Raw genomic sequence first — 21456 nt, 5'->3', positions numbered from 1 at the left:
ACTTTGCCTTCTCCTGCACCCCCTTGTAAGGACACAATGTTACATTGGACCCACCTGGAAAAATCCACAACCTCATGGCCCCATCTTTAGATCCTTATCTAAATTCTTTTTGCAGTGCCAACTTTAAAGTATACACGGACTGACTTCCTCTGGGTTCACAGTTTCTATTTGCAGAGTGTGTGGCCTGACAAACTTCTGCTAGAAGCTGAGCAACCCTTAACCGAATGACATTTCCTAGTTCTTGCCGGGGGTCCATGAGAGTGCCCGCGTGGTTTGTCAGTGCACAGGTGCATTTGCTAATGAGAACCCCACACATCCCATAGCCCACAGCAAACACTGCTCGATCAAGGAGCAGAAGTTGAGGCCATAACAAGATCAGATGGGGTTTCCAAGTTCACGCAATTGGAGCTGCAACAGAATCGAACCAGAAAAGCATTCAAAAATACCCTGCATCTGCCCAGCCCTCTGACAAAATCGACACGCAGTAAAACAAACCAGCCACATCTTAACCCCGAGGCACTGTGAATAGTAACTCTGTAGCAATGACTGTATTCAAATCCCCAGAGCAGAGCACGCTCTTCTCCTCTACCACACCCACACGTGGAAGACGTGGGCAGTGTCTCTCCCACATGGTGGGAGGGCTCTAGTCTGGTGAGAAGACAAAATTCCTGTGCCTGTCCTGCTTCCAGTAAGATGCCTTATCTGTTGTAGATGAGACCTCCCCTGTGGGCGATACACCCTCAGGGGTGGTCAACTCTAGACCCGAACAACTAGAATCTTTATCTGTAAGTCTAAGCTTAGCCTTTCATTAGAAGGCTACCCCTCTTCTCCAGCTTCAGGTCCCTCCCTGCCTGACACCTCCGTGTCTTCACTGTGTTCTTCCATAATCCCTTACAAGAGCTTGCTCTTTCCTAGATGAAAGTTCTAAATGTTCCGAGTGACAGGTTTAAAGAATTTAGCAATCCTGATAACTGTGAAGGGATGGCACTTTTGCACAATTGTCACCATTAAATGGGGGGTGGGGGCGTGATTCAATAGTTACTGACTGAATCTGATTTTATTGTTAGAGTGTGAATTTACAATATACCTAAAGGCTAACTTAGAAGCCAGCCCTTGCTGCTGGGAGAAGAATGTGAGTTCACTCCAGCCAAAAGGATGCTACCGTGTATTATCTGTAGAAGGAGGGCAGGACAGGCTAGCAGCCACCGGGGTTAATACATTTATTAAGTTTTTGTTTGTTTAAGACAACAGAGATGAATTGTCATATGATCTGAAAGATGCAGGGCTGAGATCCAGATGTGCTCCCCCGATCCCTGAAGTCCAAGTGTGTGCTCCCCTGATCCCTGAAGTCCAAGTGTGTGCTCCCCTGATCCCTGAAGTCCAAGTGTGTGCTCCCCTGATCCCTGAAGTCCAAGTGTGTGCTCCCCTGATCCCTGAAGTCCAAGTGTGTGCTCCCCTGATCCCTGAAGTCCAAGTGTGTGCTCCCCTGATCCCTGAAGTCCAAGTGTGTGCTCCCCTGACCCCTGAAATCCAGGTGAGTGCTCCTCTGATCCCTGAAGGTGTTTGACACTTTGCTTCTCTTTAGCTTTTAATGGTTTGCTTAGGGTTTTTGGCATTTCTTGGCTGTCAGCCGGGTCAAACCCATGTCAATCACACTCATGGCAATCACACCCCTGTCAATCATACTCCTGTCAATCACACACCTGTCAACCACAATCATGTCAATCACACCCCTGTCAACCACATTCATATCAACCACATTCATTTCAGCCACACCCCTGTCAATCACATCCATGTCAATCATACCCCTGTCAAAGACATCCCTGTCAATCACACCCATGACAATCACAGCCATGTCTGCCTTTGTTGTCACATGGTCTTCTTACTGTGTCTCTCTTCACATGCCTTCTTTTAAGGACGCTGCTTCCCCTGAATCCATGGCTGACGACTTCAATGTGACCTTGTATTACTTAACTCTGCAGTGGCCCTATTTTCTAACTTGCTTGCTGTAACATTCCCAACATCTAGAAGAACGCCTCATCTAAACACTGTTGGGTGAATGTGTACAAAAATAAGTGAAGGATAACAATACATGAACGGTATCAGCAGCTGGGACTGCACGGGGTTTCCCTGGTCTTCTTGACTGGGTGCCTGTGGTTACCGCACATCATCGGGCTCAGCACAGCTCCTGCCAGCTACTTGTTCTTCAGTAGAAACCTCTGATAAGTGCCTTGTGCAGAACGGGGAGGGGTGGGGAAACAAAAGATGTTTTAATGTTTTCCATCTGAACTTCAGGCCTTTCTGGGCTGACCTGGGGTGGAGAAAGCAAGTCGAAGGACCTGAATAACATTGGAGAAGCAGCTTATGACACATGTAGAAACCCGGGGGCAAGAATAGGGGAAAGGAGAAGATGCCTGGACCCCAGAGGTTGGAAAAACCCAATCCAGTTAGCTGGAAACAGAAGCCAAACAGTGAGGTTAACACTGGACAGTATGAGCCCACCCTTATACATTCATTCATTCATTCATTCATTCATTCACTTAACACTCATTTGACAAATAGCTATTAACCACATTCTGGTGTTCCGGGTGCTGGGGCTCTAACAGCAAATTCCCCTGGCTGAAATCTGTTTTCCTGAAGCTTTCCTCATATTGGGAAGAAGTATTGCAAATAAAGATAACCCACATTGGGCAAGAAGTGTGTGGTGAGGCTCTCACCGGAATCAGGGTGGGAGCTTAAGGATATGTGCAAAGAGAGAAGGAGCTGTGGTAGGTGGTGGGGTCAGGTGATCCTGAAAGAGCTACTGGGAATTGAGGGGACACTCTCTCCCCACCCACCAGCCCCCTGGAAGAGCACTCCAGGCTGAAGGACTTCTAGAACATGTCAGGACCCCGGGATGGAGAGCACATTCAGAACTTGAGAGAGACTGAGTCCCTGGGGCTGGAACTGAGAGAGGAGGGGGCTGGGAGGGCCAGCTGTGGTCAGAGTGGCTTCTGGCCAAAGTGCAAGACTGACCAGTGCTTAGGTTGTGTGGAGGTTGGAGCCAGGTCAGCCAAAAGGAACAAGAGAGCCAGTGGACTTTGGAGGGCCATGTGCATTAAACCTGGGCCTCTCATCACACCACACATGGGGCCAGCTAGGCTAACAGGGAAGGGGCTTGGCCAACATCACAGTTAGGGTGAGAAAAGCTGACTCAGTCCTGCACGTAAGGAGTGAGGCCTCTTCCCACTGTAGCAGCTAGAGAGGGGTCAGTGGTGTGGAGGAGAGAATTGGCCATAGAGGCACCTCGGGCACAGATGCACCTGGTGCACAGCTTGAAACTGCAGTGTTGTGGTCTGAAGGTGCCACCTTATCTGAAGGTTCACTTGACGGAGTGAAGAGCTGTTCAGATGTCACACTGCAGAACAGGGACATGCTCCAGCGTCTCCATTTTTGGCTCCTTCTTCTACCTCCATAGCTAGACAGACATCTGAGCAGACTCCAGCGTCTGGGCAGTTTTCAGGCCACCCAGCAGCCTCCTGAGTCCAGGTCCCTGGTTCCCAGAAGAGCTTCTTGACCCCTATGTGCCCAGGTTTTCAAAGAAGCTAGCCAGACTCACCAGACCCTGACCCCACGTTGCTCCTGCTCGAGCCCCAAGTTGCTGCACTCTGCTGCACTGTGTGCAAACTCTGCCTGCTCCCTGCTTCCCTCAGTGGCTGTCTTTCAAGTCCTGTGTTCCCTTGTCCTGTATCATGGCTACAGAGAACTGCTAGCCTCCCCCTTTCCCTTGCCCTTGCTGGTGCTGGAGGGACCTTGTTTTCCTTGCCTTCCCTTAGGTGTGTAACCCCCATCCCACCTTTAGAACTTTCTTATGGGCTCTCTCCAGTTCTCCTGATGTCTGGGTTAGGCCAACGTTTTGTTTTGTTTTGTTTTGTTTTCCTTCTGTGAACCCTGGGACACTTGCCTGAATTGCTAGTTTAAGATTTTTGAGCACCAAGCAAGTGAGAAAGAGCTGTGCTAGTTAGAAGTAACAGATGTGGCAGGAGGAGGAGTACGTGTGTGTGTGTGTGTGTGTGGGGGGGGGGGGGTGGGGTGGGGTGGGGGGTGATCCTAAAGCTTTACCCTCCCTGAGATCATTCTTACCCTCTCCTAGGTCTGGTCTGCTCTTCCCCCATCCAGGCCTGGCCTACTTCTGCTCATCAGACCATGCAATTTAGCCCCATTGTTCTGGAAGCTTTGAGTAAGAAGGAACTTTCCCTGTTTCCTTTCCTTTCCTTTTGTGTGTGTTTGGGGGAGGGGGCATGGAGACAGAGAGAGGAGAGGGGAGGAGAATAGGGGGAGAGGGGGAGGGGAGGGGGAGGGAGAGAGAGAGATCAGGAAATAGCTATTGGATTTTCGCAGAGGTTATCACCCCCAGCAAAACCTAAGGGTATCTTCCTGCTGGACAGCCAGCTGGACAGCCTTTCAGCGCTGTGGCGAGAGGCTGATGGGAACGCTCCCCTTCCTGCAGCCATATTTGCTGAAACAGTGAGCCCCGTTCCCCAGCTGCCTCTCCACCCAGGAACAAATAGCTCTCTATGCATAGTTCTGAGCCCTGGACTTGAGAATCCCCTGAAGAATGTTAAGGGGGTTTAGAGTTTCTTAGTAGACACTGCCCTGGTAGGAAGAAAATGGGAGGCGTCAACGTTTTCCTCTGGCCTTTTGACCTAAACAATCAAAGGCCTGTTTCTCAATAGAATTCCCATTCATTGTCCATTCTCTTTCCTTTCCTCTCCCTCCCTCTCCCTGGTCCCCCTTCCCTCCCTCTTCCCAAAGCCAGTTTCTCAGTTTCTCCCCAGCCCACGAGAACAACTGCTCGACCCAAGTATGTCATTTGTTTCACATCTACGTAAGGATCCATCTGGAAAACAGAGGCATCCGAAAAGCAGAGGCAGAAAATGAAAACATCAGTCTAGCCTTAAAACATTTGAAGACACTTCTTCAGGCTTTTGCTTTTCTCATGCATATTTATGAAAACTGAGAACACATCTGCTAGACTGTTGTTCTGTGACAATGCACCACAAGTAATTACCAACTTAGAGAGTATTGCTTGCTTACTTATTGCAAGGGAATGTACCCCTGTTACAGGTGAGAAGCAAAATAAAAGAATAAAACAGGTAGCATGGGAAAATCAACAGAAACACTAAAACTCACCCTCTAGAGACAACTAGCACAAAGTAGGAATTCATTCGTTTCTGAAGATACATGCTTAGTAAGGAGGTCTGCACCTGTTATCCCAGCACTTAGGAGGCTAAGGAAGAAGTGTGCATTTCAATCTAGCCTAGGCTTCATAGTGAACCACTGTCTTGAACAACAACAAAACACATAATAGTGTGTATATGCAGACACATAGACTTATATGTGTGTGTGTGTATTAAAAACATAGTCGTGCCCTAATAGAACACTACTGCTGTCATTTTGTTAAATGGACACGATGTGCCTGAAAGCTACCTTCTAAGTAGTTCTGTTCACATCCACAGGTTAGTGATGCTATCGGCCTTAATCACAGACGCTTCCTTGTGCTGTCTGTGGTGGTTGCTAAAGACTCCCAACTGGTCCAAGTGCTTAGAATAAGTAACTCTGGAATGCTCAACCTTAAATGGGACATCTCTCTCTCTCTCTCTCTCTCTCTCTCTCTCTCTCTCTCTCTCTCTCTCTCTCTCTCTCTCTCTCTCTCTCTCTCTGTCTCTCTCTCTCTGTCTCTCTCACACACACACACACACCCGTGATGCCAACCCTTCAAGGCTGAGGGCACCAGGAAAGAGGGGGAGGGGAGGGCATGCTATGGAATGCCTGCCGCTTTTGGGCATGCCATGCCCACTCCGTTCTGGGACTCTCAGCAGCTGTGCTTACCAGCCCCTGATTGGCACAAAGCACAGCCTGTCCACATCCTCTCATGGACAGGAGAGAAGCTCACGAGGCTAGCCCCTCCCTGAGGAGGCTAGCCCCTCCCTGAGGATCTACAAGCAAGGAGTGGTTGCTGGGGAAGGGGGGTACATTTTCTTCAGTGGTGTAGTTAATGGTAAGTTGCCCATGTTCCTGTAAGTAGACATAACTGAATTTACTGGGTCACCAAGCACAACAAACACACACGGGAAGGCGGAAGGAAGATTAGCTGGGAATAGGATTAAGAAGGGGTAAGAGAAATACTGTGGTTTTTGAACTTGGGGTTAAGGGTCTCCTAACAATGGGAGTGGGGGGTGTCTCTGACTCTTTTATCTGTCCCTTGGAACCCCTTTTTTCCCCTATTGTGTTCTTGGTCCAGCCTTGCTATAACGGCTTTTGCCTAGTCTTACTGTGTCTTGTTATGCTGGTTGGTTGCTATCCCTGGGAGGCCTGTTCTTTTCTGAAGGAAAAATGCGGAAGAGGAGTGGATCTTGGGTAAGGGGAGGTAGGGAGACTTGGAGGAGTAGAGAGAGGGACACTACAATTGAGACGAATAAATAAAAAGAAAAATAAATTTAAAAAAGAAAGGGCAAGAGACAGTAAGAGAGAATATTAATGTGAAAATGTCACAGTATACCCACTGTTAAGTATAGTTTATATTCACTAAAAAAAAAAAAAAACCAAAAAACAACAACAACAAAAAAAAACCAATAAAAACAAAAACGGAAACAAAACTTGAAAAAAAAAACCCACAGCTTAAGCTTTTAGTTTTAGGAAACTTAAAGCAGGGTCACAAGGTACATTCACGGAGGCCATTGATGACCTCTTATAGGATGACAGTACAAAACCATCTGTGTTTTATTAGAGAAGTAGTGTGTGCTGTGTGCAGACGCTGTTGATCCATGGAGCCTATTTAATAACCTATTCCTTTGCCTACCTCCTCTCTGGAGCTCACAAAGTACAAAGTATTCCTCTCTTGCAGCAAGGGTGGCCTTAGATGATCCTTCCAGTGTCAGGCTGAATTTGCATCATTTTTTAATGTGGGATGTGCAGCGTCTCTGACCTCCATCACCGCGCAGTGAGCACTGTGTTTGGGATGTGGTTTGTCCCCCTGAGATGTGTGTGCTAGAGGCTGCTCCTCAGTGCAGATGTGTGGGGTGCTGGGACCTTTAAGAGGGGCTGAGTGGCGAGGTGGTTGGATCTCTGAGGCCTCAGGAGGGATTAATGCTGGCCTCCTGGAGCTAGTTATTGAAAGTGAACTTGGTTCCCATTGTCCTTTTCAGAGATTCTGCAGCTAGTTCAGCCTCACCAGACCCTGAACAGATGGTCCACCAGATCCTGAACTTGAACTTTCCCAAACTTTGGGCCAAACAAACTGATTTTCTTCGTACAGTACTTGGCTTCAAGTGTTTGTCACATCAACAGAAAGTGTACTGATCCTGTAGTTACATCACATGCCCGACTCGAGGACTAAGCTACATACTTCTGTGTGTCATAGCATAGTAGCTTGTGACCAGTAGATGTTAGCAGGTTGACTTTAATTCTCTGACATTGTGGTTGCAGAATTTGGGAGGATTTTGAAGACGATGCATTTAGATGATCTTTGTGGGCTTTGAAAATTAGCATATATTCATTATACAAGACAATGGGTTTTATTATGACATTTTCATACACGTGCATCATACACTTAGGTTATAGTCACTGTCTTCTACATGCTTCAGTCTCCTCCTTCCCTTCTGCTGTCTCCTCTCCTCTTCCCAATGCTTCTCTGGATGTTTTTATGTCATAGGTATACATGTATGTGTGTGCATGTGTTAGGTATATATACATATATGTACGCACGTACGTGTGTGTGTGTGTGTGTGTGTGTGTACATGTGCATGTGTGTGTGTTCTTTTCAATGTGAATCCCACGTATGGGTGATCGTCTGACATTTGTCTTCCTGAATCTGGCTGATTTGATCTCCACTTCACATCTTTCTGCACATGATATAATTTTATTCATTATAGCTAAGAAAGACTCCACTATGAATTGTGTGTTGCATTTTCTCCTTGCATTCATTCACTGGTGAATATCTAACATGATTATGTAACTTGTCTATGCATGGTGCGGTGATCAAACAGGCGTGCCAGAGTCTCTGTGGTGTGGTAGGTTCCTTCACATAGATTCTCAGAGGTGGTAGAGCTGAATCCTATGTTAGCAGCTTCCAGCTTTTGAGGGCCTCCTACTGCTCTCCACTGTGCCTTCTCTAGTTCCTTTCCCACCACAGTGTGACAGGTTTGCCTTTCCTCTTCATCTTTACCACTGTTTGTTAGTGTATTTTTCTCTTGGTGACAGCCATTCTGACTGCTTGAGACAGATGTATCTCAGTGCAGTTTTGATTTGCATTTCCTTGGTGGATGGGGTTTTGAACACACACACACACACACACACACACACACACACACACTCATTCACACATTTATATATGGAATTGTGTCTTTTTTGAGAGCCTTTTGTCTAATGTGGCCATGTATTGATTGGTCTTTTGGTGTGTGATATTTTAAAAAGTTCTTTATATTATATGTCCTACACGCATAGATATCTTAGAACCCAGAGCACAGAATGTTTGTATTTCATAAACTTAAGCAGATCAGTCAAAATGACAGTGTCACAGACTTTGGTTTAAACAGAATCTTTGGCCATCACTCATCACCCAGTTACTGTTGCTACAAACATATCTGAGCTGGTGAGGACATGATCAATTTTGAAAGGAAGGTTGTATTTGGATAGATCTGGGGATGATTAGTGAGGAGGCAGTGGTTTTGTTCATGTCTCCTGGCGACTTGGATTACGCTGGAGCCGGTGGTACACTGTGCATCTGCGAGGCTGATGTTCTTGCCTGTCAGGATGGGCTGTGAGTCAGCAGGGAGCCTCAGGGCCTGGCAAAGAGGGAAGAGGTCACCACGGTTGCCCAATGAGTTATGAGAACAAATCAATCTAGACTGTTTGTGGTTCCAAAAGCCAGTAGTAGCTTGCTCTGCACTCCTCCTTGTGTGTGGTTGGGCAATAGTTGCGAATGATGACAGGGAACCTTGAATTACTCCTGTCCATGTGCAGCCATAGGGCAAGAGCTGATGGCTCAAGTGTCTTTAACCTCATGTCTTTTCTCAGAACAACTCATCTTTTTGCGGTCAGGATCAGTGTGATGTGGGATTTGCTCAAGAAATGAGTCTTGTTGGGTTTTGACTGAAGGAGGCTGTGAGGCCAGAAGTCAAGGTCTCTTGGTGATTGTAGGAGCCTAACAGGTTTTGGACCTTGTGGCCATCAGATAAATCACTTGAGAAAGTGAGGAATGAGGACAGCCAATGGTTGGGCTCTGGCAGGAGGTTGCCCCAGCAAGGAGTGGGTAGTGGGCAAGTGATCAGAAGGCATTAGGTGTGGATGGACAGACAGACACAGAGAGAAGACTAAGTCTTGTATCCTCCTTCATGCTTCTGATAATATGAAGTCAAAGTTCAATTTGAGGGACCTTCCCTTGTGGAAAGATCAGTTTAAACACTATACTCACTTTCAGTACTGCGGTGTCAGGACCACCTGCAGGGACTAAGGCAGGGGTATGCGTGGTTAGCTAGGATCATCGTCGTGGTGGGTATTCATGCGTGAGAAGAACCTGAGAGGTCTCTGAGATGCACGTTTGCTGTTATTGGTACAGAATCACCATAAGAGGAAGAGGACATCCCAAGGTTGCAGTGTTCACACTGGGCCTTGTGTCAAACTGGGCCAAGGTCAGAGGGTTGGTTGGCACCAGGCCTGGTGAGTATTTTCTCTCTGAATCCTCACTCCCGACCTCTGCATGCACCACTGACTTCTGGCCCCACCTTCAAGACACTAAGCAACTTCCTAAACATAGAAGAACATAATGGTCATGTATTAAAACTATGGTTGGCATTCAGGTAGTGCCAGCCCCCTCCGAAACCCTCACATATACACTAAATAACTTGCTGAAGAGAGAGGAAAGGGAAGGAGAGAGGAGAAAAGGAGAGGAGAGGCAAGGCGAGAGGAACTAGGAAAAAGAAACCACTCCATTTTTTAGGAAGCTACTGGAAACCCAAGCAGGATACTTGGCAGGTCCTAAGTGACATTCTAAGCTGTGGCGCACAAGGACTTTGCTCATCTTATCTGCAAACCCATTGTCTAGCATGGAGTCTAGCACACAGTAGGGTTTCAGTAAAAAGTTCTTGAAAAAATAATGAACAAGCACCACAGGAGCAGTGGGTGATCCTCAGAGCACAGCCGGGGCTGACAGAACACGGGCAGTCTGAGCCTGGCTCCAGCTGGGACTGTCAGAACACAGGCAGTCTGAGCCTGTCTCCAGCTGGGGCTGTCAGAACACAGGCAGTCTGAGCCTGGCTCCAGACTCGTGGCCTCTGTGACTCCTGTGCAGAGAAAGTACGTATTGTGTCAGGCTTCCTTCCAGATGGTAGAGGTCCTATAGCGAGCAGACAAAAGTAACCAGGGCTTCCTGCTAAGAAGCTGGCATCCTGGTGGAAGGCTAGAAACAAACTAGAAGGCCGTAGCATTCGATGGAGTGATCTGTGAGTGACTCAGGGTGGTTTGAAGGGGACAGGACTGCTCTGTAGCAAGTCCTTCCAACCCACCGCCCACAAACAGAAGCTCTGAGAGTGAAACCAGGCGAGTGGATGCCATATAGGGAGGGGGGAGAAAGGGAGATGTCAGATGAAGACATGGGTGACCCGGGACTCTTGAGTATTTGAACTGTAGTCTATAGCTTTTCAAGACCATGCTCACCAGTCCCCAGCCTCAAAAGTCTGTTCTCCAGAAGCCCTGGCTGTTGGGCAAGGCCATTATGGGAGCTTTGTGGGTTCGAAGGATGTCTCAGTGGTTAAGAGCACTTGTCACAGGTGGTTTGAGTCTCAGTAGGCCGTTCACGACTGTCTGTAACTCCAGTGCTAGGATACACAGGATACAGAGATATACTTGTGAGCAGAACACACACACACATAAAAAAGTGTAAAAAAACGATCATGAAGAAGAAGAGGAAGAGGAGGAGGAGGAGGAGGAAGACCTTTGCCAGTACTTAGCTCTTCTGAGGTTGTGGGCAACTTTGAGCTTTGTGTGCTAAGGGAAATGGTTAACACCTTACTGTGAAAATCAGCTCACATGCCTTCCAGGATGCAAGCTAGCTCCCAGACAGCAGCTGCAGGTCCTCAAGGGACTTCCTGGAAACTTCCTTGTCAGCCAGCCAAGCTGTCATCCACATGGGGTCACTGGGGACTCCCTAACCAGCTGAAGTCATCTAAAGCATGTGTTCCTAAATGTGATGCTGTGAGTATACTATTAACTGTTTGTGATTGTTGTTTGCATATAAACAAAGAGGAGATCCTGCAGGCTGGGGAACTTGGGGTGCCTCCGGAATGTGTACCTTAACTGTGGAGAGCCTCCTTTGAGCGCCATTAGATTCCAGAAGGATAGCTGGCCCCAAATGACAATGGCTCACCTATTTACTATTAATAAGGAGCTTGGCTTCCTGGGACTAGAGCGGACTTCGGTACCAGGAAGCTGCACAGTTTACAGGACTCTTTGATCTTCCTTGTGAAGAGGCTGAGATAAGGGGGGGAGGAGGGCACACAGGACACTGGCTTAGAGGGGGAGGAGGAAGCCTACAACTGCCTCTCCCCACTTAGCCTGTCCTGTAGAAGAGGGAGCATGGGCCATGCCTCCTGGGCTGTACCCAGGGCCATGGAGCCAGCCCCACTTTCTGCTGGAGAAAAACAAGAGCAAACACCTATCCATCCTAGCAGAACGGAGTCTTGCTTTTTAGGGAGAGAAAAGAAGAGACTTTGGTTCTTGCTCCTTATGAGAAACAATTTAACTTTTTCTTTTTTGGAAATGTAAAGGGCTAGGTTTTAGTTCTACATCAGCACGTTTAACATTAAAGATTGCTCTCTATGTGATTAAAGTTACTTTTATCTTTATTGTTACTTAATCTCTCCATGGCCTGTTTCTCTGTTGTGAGCCATGGAAACAGAACAGGATGGGGGTGGGTGGGACACAGACAGACAGACCTACATGACCAACTTAAATTAACTTCATCTCTATCCCTAGGTCCAGGAGGATTTTGAAGCCACCTCTAGACCTTTCAAGAAGGTTCTCCACATTGATTAGTCAGGTCTGTCACGAATGTCTGAGGAACAGTTAGGCCACCCATTATCATGATGGTTCTAGATTGTCTAACCATAAGATTCCATGACTCTGGGGCACACATGAGCCAACTGAAGCCCTCTGACCAAGTCTGTCTCACTCTCAAACAGTATTAAAGTTTCATCTTCATAAGGTTTTATTGAGACACAGTCATGTTCACTCATGCACAACTTTGGGCGACCTTTGTATCACATGGTAGGACTGAATAGTCATAAGAAAGACTGTGGCCCACAAGGCTTAAAATAGTTATCACGTGCTCTTTGCACCAAAGTTTACCAACCCTGCTTAGAGTAGTTTAGAGCACTTTATTATTATTATTTTTTAAATTTGTGATTTGAGTTTTAATTCTGTGCATGTGTGTGACGTGTACAGGCATGCAGGCACATGCAGAGGCTCGAGGAGAGCACCAGGTCCCCCAGGACTCAGGCAGGTAGCCGTAAGCCACCTGATGTTGTTCTGGGATCAAGACTGCAGTCAGTGCATGATCAGTAGGCACCCTTAGCCCTGGAGCCCTCTCTTCAGCCTCAGCTTTGAGGTGATTTAAGGAGCATCCATCTCTTTGATGTTGCTGTGATGGAGGAAGGAAGACCCTGTAAGCCTCATCCTAAGAATAAAGAAAGTAGGTCCCTGTGAGATGTTCTCCACTTGGAGCACTAGTTTTAACTACACAGGGCTGCCCAAGCCAATGCTGCACAGGTCTTCAAAACAGAACGTTTGAGCTCAGCACGATGATGATACACGCACGGAAGATATCTGTGATGGGCGAAGTTCAGGTGCATTAAGCAGCAAGTCTGCAGCAGTTTGGAGCCTCTGAGAGGCAGATGCCAAAGAGATGCTGACATTTCTCATCCAGTGTGGGAGCTGCTTATGCAGTGGCTGGGTGGGATAAACAGAAGCAGGTGCACAGAGACCACAGAGCAAGGGAGAGGCCAGTGAGCAGAGAGGGAGGAAGGGGACGCCATGACGGAGCAGCCGCTGACCGCAGTGCTGTTCCAATATGGTGTCTGCAAGAGTGGGGTGTGTGTGTGCGTGTGTGCATGCACATGTGTGGCAGGAAAGGGCTGATGCTTGTCAGTCACTGAGCAGCCTAAGCAGAATGCCATGGTGGACTCAAAGGGACAGTATCAAGAGGCCATCAGTCATCCGTGCTCCTGTAGCAGGTGGTCTGTATACAGTGGGACCTCTTGTAGCTGCTGCCGTATCTAGCATTAATTTATTACCTGTGCATCCTAGACCAGGCTCTGTGTTAGGACTGCAGACACCAGAGATGTGAACGCCATGGTTCCTACCTCCAGGGAGCTTGTGTTCTAGCTGGGAATATCAAACATGCACACCAAGCAGGCGAAGAGGTGATAGACGCACTAATAAAGAAGCGCGGTGATGTTTCGATCCGATGGCTGGGACAACGTGTTCTAGGGATTAAGAGAGCTACCCCGAGAGGAAGCTTAAGCAGTTCCCATTTGGCACTAGGTCAGGCATGTGTGTGCAGTGTTCTGCACCATTTAAGGCTTTCCTGTGCCTGTGAGTTGCCTCCACCCCTTTGGCTCTCACTGAGTACCTCTTAAGTACCATTCTGCATGCCAAGTTAAATGATTTTATTGACCAGCATCTGACTATAAACAAACCTAGGTCATTGAAGAAGCTATGGCTCTAATGAGTCACTCAAAGCAATCTACAGAGCAGGGTGTGGCTTCTCGTGGGACTCCTCCCCACCCCTCCAACCTCAACCCCGGATGGAGTTTAGGGGCCTCATGTGTGCTCTGCTCACAGCCCTTCTCTTGACATTTCTAGATTTGAGGTAGAGCTTCATGAGTTGCCCAAGCTGGCCCTGAACTCACTCTTTAGCTCAGGTTAGCTTTAAACTTTCAATCCCCCAGAGAAGCTAGTATAACAGGACTCTCCCAAGAGGCTTGGCTTCCTGGGGGAACTCTTAACAACTAAAATGTAGCTAGGCACAAACAGTGGATAAGCCATTTAGTTAGCAAGCATGTATTGGTAAGCTCTCTCGCATATGATGAGGTAGTATGCAGGGGTGGAGTCTTTTATTCTCACACATTATGAAAGAACAAAAAATAATGCATATGAAAAAATATATAGAGAGAATAATATACCCTGCTGGGCTTCAAATATACCTATCACTCACATCAACAACAAACACGTCTCTTCTATAATAGATTTTGTCTCAGTTTTGGTTTCATGCACATTTCCCTGTTACTATTTTTTGTGATATTTCCCGCACACTCCCTTATTTCAATGGCAAATATTATAGTATGGATTTCTGAAAGGTTAAAATGCTCGTTTTCTTTTAAAATACATCCACGAGACTCCCATAGCATGGTCTACTCTCTTGGACTTCACGCTGTCACCTATGCTTCAGAGGTTTTAGCTGTAGTTTGCATAAAGTTCCCACCCAACCTTATCCAGGCCTCCACTGAGTGTAACACACATAAGAGGCTGTAAAGCAGAATGGGCACAAATCAGCACTCTGACAGAAGGCCTATCTCAGGCAGGAGGACCCAGACCACCGTCTGAGGTGCTCTCTTCTAGGATGTATGATTCGCTGGGACCTTCCTTTTAGAAACCAAGCTGATCAGTTTCATTCTCTGTGTTCTTTACAGAACAGCCACGACACACTCAACTGCTTTATCTTAATATCCAGGGTCCTTTCGGGCTGAGAGTCCATGGTTCTCCCATGTTAGTGTTTTTTAGAACATATGCATAGTCCTGTTAAAATATGTTGGTCAGGCTTGTCAGTTCTTACCTGTCATCTCAGCACAGAGAAGCAGCGGCAGAAGGATCTTGGACTCAAGAGCAGCTCAGCTATGTAACTGTGTCCACAGGGATGAAGATATTCCAAAGAGACGCTTGTCTATCTGCTCCTCAGACTCCTGAAACAGTAGGCCCCACTCCCCAGAATGGAATTTCTCAGGACTCTTCTGCTGGGAGAAGGAGAGGGCTGAAGCTTGTGCCAGCTATGCATAGCCAAGCTGTTATGCTCAATGTAAGGACCACCACCATCAACTTCTCTCTTGCCAAGAGCTTTCAGGTTGTCAGAGCCATGTGAAGTCTCCTGCTGGACAAGTTCTCTCCTATCTGACATTGCACCTTTCTCTGAAGGCAACAAAGCATGTCTGGCTAACGATGCACACTCAGACAGACACAGACACAGACAGACAGACAGACAGACAGACAGACAGACAGACAGAGAGACACACAAACACGCACAGAGTGAGAGTCAGAGAAAGACAGAGATTCACAGAGAGGTGTTCTCATAAGGATGACTGTATGGATGTGTGTGAACCTAGGTGCCCACATTACATATTAACATACAAATAATAGTTTTGATGGTTCTACAGGTCATTGAAAGAGGATGGAAATGAGTGGCCATTTGTAAGAGAGACAGAAAAATGAACTAAGAACTCTTGTGGAGCCAAAGAAGATGGATCACCAGGAAAAGGTTTGAGCAACACAATCCTGAAAGCCGAGTTTGATCCTCAGAATTCATGTAAAAAGTCAGATGTGGTGGATCTCATTTATAATCACAACACACCGCATGTGAGATAGGATTCAAGGACAGGAGAGTCACCCAGAAGCTTGGGAGCCAGCCAGCCTGGAGTATAGAGCACAGGGGAGACCCTGACTAAGACAGGGTATGGAAGTTGAGAACCAACTTCCTAAAGGATTTGACCTCTGACCTCCACATGTGTGCCACGGCAAGTTCATGAGCAAGCACCCCTTCTCTCTCTCTCTCTCTCTCTCTCTCTCTCTCTCTCTTATATACAGACACAGACACACACACACACAGACACACAGACACACACACACACACACACACACACACACAGAGTGGGTGGCAGCATGGTATAGAAATGAAGATGTCATAGGTTTGAGTCATATGACCTTTGTTCAAGCTTTGTCTCTCTACATATGTATTAATGGTATGAGCTTAGGCATGCTAACAGACCTCTCATTATGACTTTCTGGATCTCTGAAGTGGCAATGAATTCCTGAAGAGTTCCATAGAGATTTTACAAATGAAACCGTAACTAGGAAGCAGGACCTGACCCATGGTAAAGTACCAAGAGTTATTGTCTCTCTACCCCAAGATGAACCTCCTGACCTGCCCTGGCCCCATTCTGATCCTGCTCACGACTGCCTCATGCTCCAAATTTGATTTTCTAAAAGACTACAGAGAAAACCCAGAAAAGTAGGGTCTGGGAGTAGCCTGGACCACAGCCAGAGAGCTTATCTAACTGATTTTCTTTCTGATAATGTCTAGGCAAATGCCCTTGAATGCTGCAAGTCATGAGCCTAAATAAATAAAAGAGATATCAAAGAAAGTTGGCCTGACCATGATGCAATAATCCAGGGCCTGGGATCTGTGAGCTGCATGGTTGCTCAAGACCTTTGGTACTCACAAAAGCCTGATACTTGTTCTGTCATTCTTAGCCTCAGATGAAAAGCACTGGGTCCTGGAGTCTTGACTTCAGAAGTGGCACCTGTGCCCAGCTCCAGTCACCCTCTCTCCCATGGTCAGCTCAGCCTCATCTTTCTCCTCCTACTGTTGGGGATTGTTGGCAGAGCTCTGCCAGGAATGTGGATGTTGGGAGTGGACAGGTGATGAGTGTCTGGGAGGACTCTCTTGCAGCTATGACACTTGCTGTCTTTTCTTTTTTTTCTTTTTTTTTTTTTTTTTTTTTTTGACATCTTTCAATCTGATCAAGTAACTTCAGGGGTTAAACAAATAACTTCAAGGGCTAAGATACAACATTCTTGGACACAGGCAAACTGGAAAATTGGCCAGTCTCCCAGTGTAACCTTCCTCACATTCTCTCTGCTCTTTCTCCTGCATCTTCAGACTTCCATGTTCTAGGATCCACTTTTGTACCTCACTGCTATGCAAGAGGTCACCTTCCTCCTGAGACTCATCTAAAGTCCCCATGTCTCCTACTTAAACAACCCAAACACTTAGGGAGGCATTGCCCCTAGCCAGCTGCCAGGAGAAGGCAAGTGGGGCCAGCTGCATCCAAGAGTAAGGCACTCACTGTCTTTGCATTGCCAAAGGCCCACTGGCTCTGAGTCTTAAGACAAGGCATCTCATCCACATAGTATCAACTACTTGTTACCTCCTTCACTTTTAGAGAGTCTTCTTTGTTTTCTTCTCACCTTGAGCTACACATCTTAAAAGCCAAGGCTGATGCATGCAAGAATAAGGAGGTGTTTGTGTTGAGGAGCTGGGCCAGAAAGGACACAGAGCTTCTGGGCTTGATTCCTGGATGGGGTGTAGCTTTTGGTAAATCACTCAAAGTTTCTGGCTTCCTATGACCATTTCTTTGAAACACGTTCCTTTGTCTTGCCATGGTAGACAGAGGGTGGAATTGAACCCGTGACTGGGTTTTATGTACTAAGGCTTAGCTACTGCTGTGTTATCATAGCTCTGCTAAGGGAAAAGCCCCTTGGTGGCTGTCTCTCACGGGCTCCTCCTCCTCATTCCTCTATGATTTTGAGGGTTAAATGTAGAGGACACTTGTCTATGAATATCCCACCATCATTATTTGTGCAAAACATTCTCCATCAGTGGGTAAGCCAATTGTTATGTGTTTGTAGAAGGGAAATTTCTCACCAGTAACATTGAAAGACTTGGGCTTTGAAAACAGTATACTAAGTGAAAGAAGCAATGCATGAAGGGACATATTATGACATGAAAGAACATGCTATGACACAAAGAGACATTTTATGACACAAAGGAACATACTATGACATGAAGGGACATGCTATGACACGAAGAGACATGTTATGACACAAAGGAACATACCATGATATGAAGGGACATGCTATGACACAAAAGGACATGCTATGACATGAAGGGGCATGCTATGACATGAAGGAACATGCTATGACACAAAGAGACATACTATGACATGAAGGGACATGCTATGACATGAAGGGATATGCTATGACACAAAGGGACATACTATGACATGAAGGGACATGCTATGACACAAAGGGACATGCTATGACATGAAGGGACATACTAAGACATGGAGGGACATATTTATGATGTGAAGAGATATATTTATGACATAAAGGGACATGTTATGACATGAAAGTGACATATTTATGACATGCAGGGACCTATTATAACATGAAGGAACACTTATGACATTAAAGTGACAATTTACAACAACCTTTATGAAAATGTCTAGGAGAGGAGAATCCATTGAGAATCCAAGTCGATTAGGGTTGTGTGGAGTACGGCAGGGATTCTTCTGGGGGAGCTGGGAAAGAAGGGGGCTGAAGGGAAGGGACAGTTAATGAGAAGAGGTGTCTTTCAAAAATTATTTTCTCCTCACTGTAGAACCCAGGGAGTGCTGTGTGCTAGGTGAACAACATGATTCAGTGCTTCATCCAGCTCTCCTTGCTATTTATCAGTTTTAATATCCTCATTTATTCTTTGAAATTTTGATTTATTTATATGATAGGAATTCTGATCATATCTGTAGAAGCACCTCCACCCAAGCTTTTCTTAACAGTCTTTCAAAATATTCTAAAGTTCATTCCATTGATGGGCAGATTTTTTTTTTGAAATAGATATTGTAATTGGGTGAAATATGTGCTCTATGAATTAATCCCAATGAGACTTGTGGTGTGTGTGTGTGTGTGTGTGTGTGTGTGTGTGTGTGTGTGTGTAGATGACTCATGAGGGCTCAGTTTACACAGAAAGTCAGGTTTGTGGACATCTGTGACCCAGCACTGTGGGAAGGAGGCAGAACCAGGCAGACCCTGGAGGTTCGCTGGCCATCCAGTCTAGCCTGGATAGTGAGCTCATTGTCGGTGGTAGAGGAAGCTACTAGACTCTGAGTTTGACCTTTGGCTTCTACATACATGTGCCGCATCCTCCAAATGCACAAATGTACACATACCACACGCATACCAACACATACACACCTGAGTTTGGTCTGAGGAGTAAGTAGAGTGTTTGTCAAGCAAACTTGTGGACCCTAGTTTGATGCCCTGAAGGTACAAAAGAAGCCAGATGATATGGTAGCGTACATTTGTAATCACGGTGCTGGGAGTTAAAGACAGGTGGCTTCCTGGGGGTTGCAGGCCAGTCCGCTGGGCTGAATTAGCTAGTACAGGTTAAAGTGAGAACTCTGCCTTAACACAAACAAGACCAAATACATTGTAAAAAAGGTGGAAAGTGACAGAAGAACGCACTTAAGTTTGACCTCTGTCATTCAAGTGCATGTATGCACACACACCCATACACACACAGACACATCCTTATATATACACACACACACATACACACACACAGACACATCCTTATACACACATACACACACACCCATACACACACATACCTACACAGACACACACACACACACACATATCCATACATACACATACCCCCCACATATAGACACACATACCCATACAAGCATACACCCTGTATACACCCCATACACATACCCCCATACACCCCCAGACCCCCCATATACATACACACACATCATAGACACACACCACACATATACACACATATCCATACACACACATACACACACACCCATACACACACATGCCTATACACATACATGTCCATACACGCACATACTCACATATCCATACACACATACCTCCCACATATAGACACACTCCATACACATGCACACACATACCCCCACATATACACACATACATCATATACACACACCCATATACACATGTACCCCCCCATATAAACACACATACCCATACACACAAACACCTGTACACACACATACCCTTACATACATACACACCCATAAACACACATGCACACACATGCATGCACACATACATGACACAAATTTGGCTTTTAGTTTGTCTCAGTGTTCACTTCTTGTGTGCAGTCCCCTGGACAGTATGTGGCGCCGCTCTACCCTCTGATCTTCCACTGGGCTTCCCATTACTACTGTGGGATCCCTTGCTTTGTTCTCTTTAGACAAGCAAGCCTTCACAACAAGCACTGTCACTGGCCCAGACTTTGGCTCCCTTCCACCAAGGACCCTTTTAATAAACTCATGTCTCCCGTGATGTGCCATGTGTCATGAGGGCAGGACGACACGCCATTTCTGCCTCAGATTGCTGCCTCCTGGGATGGCCATGAACACAGAAGACATACCCACATGGCAAACTGGTCCTATTTAAGTTGCTTCCAATGCTCAGCTGTAACATGTCAGCGTCAGCTAAAGGTGTATCTTTCTATAGGGTTGGGGCAACTTTCCCTACATTTAGCTTCTGCAGTGAGGTCACAGGGCAGGCACGATGCAAGGCCATTGTGCAACCCCAGGTCAACTGAGCCCCCAGACACCATCTTTTTTTTTTTTTACCGTAAGTCTTTTATCTTAAAAGATCAGTGCTACCTTGGGACAGAATTATGGCTGAAAAGGCTGGGCAGATGGAAAGACCCCATCAGTACAAACAGGAAAGTTAGCACCAAGAAGAGATGGTGTGAGAACCCCCTCAAGGGACTGAGTTCAAGTCACCAAGGTGTCCCTGACCCCATCAGCCTCACCAGCAGAGAGCTGCACACCCGGTGTCAAACATGCTTGCCCTCTGTTGATCCTTACATTGCTCAGCCCCACTCAAGTCTCTTTCACAGCTTCCCAGAAGCAGTGAGAGAAAATTCCTGGCAAAGTAGACCCAGCCAGACCAGGAGCCTAGAGCTCCATGTGACCCCTGGGATGTTCAATACAGCCACACTCACAGAGAATGGGGCTATTGAGTTTAGAGCTTTGCAACCCTCCACCCTGCCGCCTCCCCCTCCCCTGCCCCGGTAGAAAATCCCCACCAGGCGAAGCCAAGAAGACACCCCACCCCCAACTCACCCCAGTGCAGCATCATTAAATTATAACGAGCCCTAAAACTGGCTCCGGAAGCCCGAGTCTGCCTCTTCTCATGCTCTGAAGCTTTCGATTGGCTGATCAAGCTCAGCCTAGCAGACCTTATCTCTGGCTGGTTATTATTTGATGAAAGAGCCTTCCTCCTCCTCCACTGTTGCAAAACCATCCTGGACTGTTGGCTGCTGCCCGCGGTGCTTCTCTGGGGTTACTGCTGTGTACCCGAAGGTCTCCAGCTTCCAGCTACACAAATAGGCCTCTGGAGGAGCTTCTAAGTCACCCACACCTGGGGCTGTCTTCTTCTGAAGCTGTCTGGGACAGCTTTGCTAGTCAACTGATTCAAAATAACTCCAGATATCACATCAAGGATACAGGTATTTGAGCAACTGGGACATGGGGACCTTTCTCAGGATATGATGGCTTTAGACACAGGAAAGACGTGAAGTGGAACCCAGGGCAGGTA

The 21456-nt window shown here is 46.7% G+C and overlaps 1 protein-coding gene and 1 long non-coding RNA gene across 7 annotated transcripts in view; one reads left to right on the top strand and one right to left on the bottom strand.

The window, feature by feature from the left end:
- Positions 1-7540: 7540 nt before the first annotated feature.
- On the bottom strand, positions 7541-21160 carry Gm31418. 4 transcript variants are annotated; one of them, XR_877930.2, is made up of 6 exons: positions 20982-21160; positions 18297-18402; positions 14870-15044; positions 10696-10856; positions 9455-9786; positions 7541-8825 (listed from the first exon to the last, which is right to left on the bottom strand). It is a non-coding gene; the product is annotated as a predicted gene, 31418 (long non-coding RNA). The 4 variants fall into 4 exon arrangements; XR_386803.4 differs by lacking the exon at positions 18297-18402; XR_386805.4 differs by lacking the exons at positions 10696-10856; positions 18297-18402.
- Gpam (glycerol-3-phosphate acyltransferase, mitochondrial) overlaps positions 21062-21456 on the top strand; it is a 59685-nt gene continuing 59290 nt past the window's right edge. The window contains exon 1 of one of the 3 annotated variants that reach the window (XM_006526694.2): positions 21062-21367. The gene's annotated coding sequence lies outside the window, so the exon portion shown is untranslated. The remainder of the gene's footprint in view (positions 21368-21456) is intronic. The other 2 variants (NM_001356285.1, XM_006526692.4) reach the window with 2 other exon arrangements.

Source organism: Mus musculus, chromosome 19 (assembly GCF_000001635.26).
Source record: "Mus musculus strain C57BL/6J chromosome 19, GRCm38.p6 C57BL/6J".
Classification (NCBI taxonomy): Eukaryota; Metazoa; Chordata; class Mammalia; order Rodentia; family Muridae; genus Mus; species Mus musculus.
This window is presented reverse-complemented; position numbering and strand designations above follow the sequence as displayed.